Genomic DNA, 6,714 nt, shown 5'->3' with positions numbered 1-6,714 from the left:
TGTAAAGTGCTTAGGTAAGTTTTGGGGCTTCCGTTGTTCTTCAGCTCCCAATCCCCTTGGTTGCTTCCTCTTATCCTCCTTCAACCACTTACGCTTTAGGCGGACTGGTAGGTCTCCTTTGGTGCATTTAGCCTTAGGTGGTCAGAGCATTGCTAGGCAGCTTTTAAATCTCACTTCCGACTCAGAGTTAAACTCACAACCTTCATTAGAAGTCTCCTCTTTCAATCCTAAAGATATTGGCTTTCCATGGCTTGAAGTCTACTCATATCTATTCAATCACTCGACCATCCGTGTTGTCATACTCTATTGTCTCCGCCTCTTTCTCACTTTCCTCATGTGTAGAGTAGCAGTCTCCATACTCGTTGTCCTAATCATTATTTTTTGTGACTGCTCACCATCTCCTAGGTCTCAATTCTCAACCTTCTTCTTGTCCATGATCAATGCCCAATTGTACATTTGGTTCAAGTTGTGCACTCCACTACCATTGAGGCTCATCCATGAGATCCTTGAGGGGTTTGAGATTGGCAGTTAGGTTACCTACCAGCCCTCTTGTCAACTATTCAAGGATCCCTTGGAGTTCAAGTTTGTTAGATGGAATGTGGAAAGGGATAGGTGTTGGTTGTTTGCTAGAGATCCTAATCATCACACAAAGTGGTACTAAGGGTGGGGTCTTACCCTTTGGCAGCTGAGACGTCATGGTTTCATAGGACTCAGTGGTTGTACTTACAGCTTGCTTATAATCCTCTTCATCATCTAAGAATGGTAGGTCGATAGTGGCTAGCACATGTATCCAATCTCGCTTGTCCCCCGAGGCAAGGGATGTACTTTGTTAGTGGCTCGTAAGAGTTCCTAACCTGTGGGTCTCCTTTCAAGATAGCAGAGATGGCATCTAGGTCGACCGGCATGGTCTTCCAAATATCCATCTCGACTATTACAACCTTCGATCTGTTGCACAAGAACATGAGACCATTGCCCCAATCTTCTATCACTCATGTTTTTCGCATCCAAGATCGGCCTATGAGGATATCATAGTCCACTCCCTTTATAATTATGATGTTCACTGAGAAGAATTGGACTCTGGCTATCTTCAAGGGCCAATCTTTTGGCACCCCAAATGGCCTAACTTTCATTCCATTGGCAAGTGTGACGTTAAACCTTGTGTCCTCCACAAGTGGGTTATATCAAGCCTGCAGGACTACATGGTTGAGTACACTGACTCCTATTCCTATGTCTACATTCCCCTTTCGTGTGTGGCATCTCCTAATGCTATGACAAGTAGGACTGTGTGCATTTTCATGCCTTCCCAAAAAGCTACTAAGTTTAGGATCAATCTAGGTATCTGCATGGTTGCGTTGTGGTTGAGCATGTCAGTCGCTCCAAGCTCATTTGGTCTTTCCACCCACTGCTTCACAGCACTTGCCATAAGGTTGGATTCTACCTAAGCAGTTCTCCCAAAGGTAAAGTCACAGGGGCTGATATCAATGTCGTATAAGCAAGTTGCCAACCACTTGCTTTTCGTTGGGCTCTATGCTCTTTTGCCAATGATCTTAGACATTCCGCCTACTTGTGGCATCTAAGTACTGTCTATGCGGTTCTATGTGGGGTGTAAATGTCTCTCTTGATTTAGATTGAGCGGGCGAGACTTGTGTGCTCACACTAGAGAGCTCATCAATCTCATCTTTGATAATGGGTTCCGCATCCTTTAAGTGTGCTTAGGCTTCTCTCACCCACTCCTTGACCTTATTAACCACTTCTAATTGGTGCTTCGGATCAGGATATTCTTCAATCTTACCACTCTCCTTTTCTATTGTCTTAGGAGCAGACGTCTCTGCTTCTGTGTCCGTGACTTGCTTCCCCTTTGGTAACGTGGTGGCACTATCTGTCTTAAGCATAATCTTTATCTCAGCCCTCTTTGTCCTTCTTCAGTGGCTTTTCTTACCTATTAAAGTTGTGTCAAGGTTGCTAGGTCTAGGTAATGAAACACTGGCCTTCTTTGCCTGTGCTCGGGTCATAACATTCAATTGAATTGGCATGACTTCGCCATCAAGTGTGTCAACTTCAAACAACCCCAATGGTTTAGATGTCAGGACAATCAAACTAGTGGAAGGTTTTCGCCTAGGGCAATCGGTGTACAAGTGTGCAATCCTACGCTCAGGGCATCTCAGGTCAGCCTTTTCTTGATTGGTTTGCTCCCTTATGGGGCATCAAGATGAGATGTGTCTTGGGTGACTGCAAATTTAGCATGCAATGGATTCATGGTCTGTCCTCGTAACCCTCTACCTCCTCCCTTGCCCAACGCCATCACCAGCACTGGTCTGAAATCCATAAAGATGGGATTGCCCTCTTTGTCATATGAGATGTAAGGGCTTACATATGCTCTGTCCTCGTTTGACTCCTCTTTTTATTATATTGGAGCATCACTCGGTGGATGGGTCATGATGGGTCTAGGTGGTATATATATCCCTGTGGGGTTGATGTCCATCCTAGGGATGGCTGGCTTTAAATCATTGGGTATTAGGAGAGCTAATGGAGCCCCCCTTCCAAAAGGTTGCAGTCTATTCCCTGGGAGGCTAATTGTATGGCTGTGAGTGCGGCAATCACCTCGATAGTCGACAATGCAATGCATCATGGCCAAACCTACCACAATTGGCACAGGGTCTAGATCCATATTGCAATTGGCACAGTGTCTAGATCTAGGATCCATACACTTGGCCGAAATATGGTTTCCTCCATAATGCACGCATTGCACGTGAGGTCATGTAGGCCTTCTCATCATCTCTTGAAGCCTAGCCAACTCTAGCTTTACATTTGCCAACTCATGGCTCTAATTGATACTCTTTCCCTTGTCTTGGGTGCTCTGGCTAGATCTTTCACTAACGATCGTAGCTCTTTCTAAGGTTCTAGAGGTAGTGTTGTCTTGATTTGTGGGTGTTGAGCTCCTCTCCTTGAGCAAGTCATCCACTTATATGGCTTCTTCAAAGACCTTAGCTAGCAAGATTGATTGTATGGTTGTGAGTACAGCAATCACCTCAATAGTTGGCAATGTAGTGCATCATGGCCAATCCTACCACAATTGGCACAGGGTCTAGATCTAGGATCCATACACTCGACGAAAATGTGGTTTCCTCCATAATGCACGCATTGCACGTAAGGTCATGTGGACCTTCTCATCATATCTTGAAGCCTAGCCAACTCTAGCTTCACATCCACCAACTCTTGGCTCTAATCAACACTCTTTTCCTTGTCTTGGGTGCTCTAGCTAGATCTTTCACTAACCGTCGTAGCTCTTTCTAAGGTTCTAGAGATAGTGCTATCTTGGTTTCTGGGTCTTGAGCTCCTCTCCCTAAGCAGGTCATCCACTCGTATGGCTTCTTCAAAGACCCTTGTTAGTAAGGATGATTGTGTGGCTGTGAGTATGGCAATCACCTCAGTAGTTGGCCATACAATGCATCATGGCCAAACCTACCGCAATCGTCACAGGGTCTGGATCTAGGATCCATACACTCGATCAGAAGGTGGTTGCCTCCACAATACATACATTGCACGTGAGGTTGTGTGGGCCTTGTCGTCATCTCTTAAAGCCTAGCAAACTCTAACTTCATGTCTGCCAACTCCTAGCTTTGATCAACACTCTTTCCCTTGTCTTGGATGCTCTGGCTAGATCTTTTACTAATGGTCATAGCTCTTTCTGAGGTTCTAGAGGTATTGCTATCTTGGTTTGTGGGTCTCAAGCTCCTCTCCTTGAGAAGGTCATGCACTCGTATGTTCGAAGACCCTTTTCATCATACATGGTGTAAGGGTTTACATATGATTCATCCTCATTCGGCTTCTCTATGTAGTATTGTATTGGAGCATCACTCGGTGGATGGGTCACGATGAGTCCAGGTAGTTGAGGTATCCCTATGGGATTGATGTTTATCCTAGGTACAATTGGCTTTGAATCGTTGGGTCATCCTAGGAGAGCTACTAGAGTCCCCCCTTTTGAAAGGTTGTGGTCTATTCCCTAAGTAGTAAGGCTGATTGTATGGCTATGAGTACAACAATCGCCTCGGTAGTTGACAATCCAATGCATCATGGCCAAACCTACTACAATTGGCATAGTGTCTAGATCTAGGATCCATACACTCGGCTGGAAGGTGGTTTCGTCCACAATGCATGCATTGCATGTGAGGTCGTGCAGGCCTTCTCATCATATCTTATAGCCTGGCCAACTCCAGCTTCACATCTGTCAACTTTTAGCTAATCATGACACTCTTTCCCTTGTCTTGGGTGCTCTAGCTAGATCTTTTACTAATGATCATAGCTTTTTCTGAGGTTCTAGAGGTAGTGTTGTCTTGGTATGTGAGTCTTGAGCTCCCCTCCTTAAGCAGGCCATCCACTCATATGGCTTCTTCAAAACCCTAGCTAGCACATCCCTTTGTAGGGTTGAGTTGCTCACCAAGGCCTTGTAAAGCTCTTCTCTTCGGATTACACTTATGAACACAGTGGAGACCACTCATTTGCTAGATCAATCTATGGGGTTGAGATTATCTTAAGAAGACTCCATATATGGGTGACGTAATCTTAGATATCCTCGTTGTCTTTGTGATTGATATTCATCAACCTAACGATGAGGTTGTCAAAGTATCCCGCCTCAGAGAATCTCTTGATGAAGAAACTCTTGAGGTTATTGAAGTTATTACATTTGGCATTGTCTAGACTAGTATACCGCATCCATCCTTTGTCTCCTAGGCAAAGTCCAAAAGGTTGTGCACATTGAGCAAGGTCCGTGAGGCCATTCAACATACTTGCTCAAATTGCTCCATAAATCTATATGGGTCATTGTTGGGTTGATACTTGTCTAGTTGCTTAGCAATGATAGGTATCCTAGTCTGGCTTTTAGAATTCAAGCTCATTCCCAATCCTACTTGCAACAAAGTTGTCAGGATTGATCCACTTTGTTCTGCAACAGTTGTGTCTAAGAGTCACTTCCTAGGCAACTTGCAGACTCTAATGCTCTCTCTCTCTCCACATTTGGTCTTGTCCTATTTCTGTTGGCAATCACTAACATGCATTGGACCCAACACATTTATATGGCTTGCCTCATCTTTTGAGCTCATTGCTCATGGTTGTAGGCAACTATGCCCTACAGTGTTGCAGCCTTTCCTTACCAACTTTTGCTCTTCCTCAAGATCAGCTATGATGTCCTTGACTAGTCTACCATGATGCTCCATTTTGGTTTGCACGTCATACTAGGTTATCATTTGATAGATGTCAATTGGGAATTTTTCCAAGTCAAGCTCATCATTTTTGGGGTTGGTGCTGGCCCTTGACATGTTGCTAGTTTCTTGAGCAACTAGGGTGTCGATCAAATTGATCAAGTCATGCAGAGTTGCACCCCTAATCGTGCATGCCGTTGTTGCTCCCTAGCGGCTCGACGATTCAAACCTCTCAGTATTTGTTAATTGGGATCCTTGGTCACTATTCGATGTCTGGGGATCTTCTCCTACTAGTGAATTCATTCAACTTATCTTTTATTGAGTGAATTCTTATTATTTAAAAGAATCCTCAATGTTATAAGCACTCAGATGCTAGTAGTGTATTCCTCAAAGTGTGCTATGTGAAATCAAGCTTTTAGCTTTTCTGGTGCGCATCAAATGTTCAATTGATACTGTCTAAATTCAGTAGAAATAATACAATGCAGATCACACTCTTTCCTATCAATTCCCACTAACTACGCCTTCTTTGTGTGTGGGCGATGGCCACCCTCGATGGTCAGGTTTGGTCTCTACGGGATTCTAGATGTGTGATCTGAGGGGTAGCAAGTTTGATGAGTCAGTCCGGGTCTCTATTGGGAAACACGGCTAAAGATCAATGGCCACAATCAATTTCTAGACTGTTACATAGTGATTGGTGAGTCTGGTGGCCCTATGACCCATTGTACGCATTTGGAGCTCTATTGGGGTTTCGACTAGCTTGGGCTTAGAATTTGCTTGCCTTGGGGTGAGCTAGATGCACCTGAATTGTTCTCCTATCCGAATTGCAGTCTCTGAGTTGCTTGACTTAGACTGCCCGAGTCCAAGCAATCTGAATGAATGGATGCTCGGCTGTCCAAGCTTGAATATGCATGCATCCAAGTGGACTATTTTGGGGTATCTGAATTGGGCTACTGTATGAGGCTGAGGTTAGCTATCTGAGGTTGAGTGGTTGTTCGAGGGTGAGTGGCTATCCGAGGCCAACTAATGTTGTCCGAGTTTGAGTCTAGGAATCAAACTAGTATGGTTCTTCTAAGCAGACTAGGGGCTCGGATTGTTCAAGCTATAGCAAGGCTTGGATGGCTATGGATCCGCACCTGAAAATTCTAGAATGACATAAATCTTGCCGAATCTCACATGTGCCTTGATTAATCTTTCATCTACAACCCTAGGAGAAATCATCCAATATGAAGGCACATTTAGAGCTTATTTGAGGGACTTAAAGGCACAATGGTGAAGATTGCCAAGTACAAAATGGTCTTCAGCCCTCTCTCTCCTCTCTCTCTCAAGCTCTCTCTTGACTAAATGCACACAAATGAGCTCCCTCTCTACCCTCTTGTCTTCTTAAACCCCTCTTTGCTTAGTCTTTTACCTCCCCCTTCTGTCTCTTTGCCATCTTAATGCCTTGAATTTTTCTTTTTCTTGTTTTTTTCATGTTTTGGTTCTGCTATTATAGCAGAAACCCTATTGTGTATTTCTC

The sequence above is a fragment of the Lygodium microphyllum genome, chromosome 11, assembly GCF_053477565.2.
Source record: "Lygodium microphyllum isolate KBCC chromosome 11, Lygodium_microphyllum_v1.1.10, whole genome shotgun sequence".
NCBI classification, from domain to species: domain Eukaryota; kingdom Viridiplantae; phylum Streptophyta; class Polypodiopsida; order Schizaeales; family Lygodiaceae; genus Lygodium; species Lygodium microphyllum.
Note: the sequence above shows the minus strand (reverse complement) of the source record.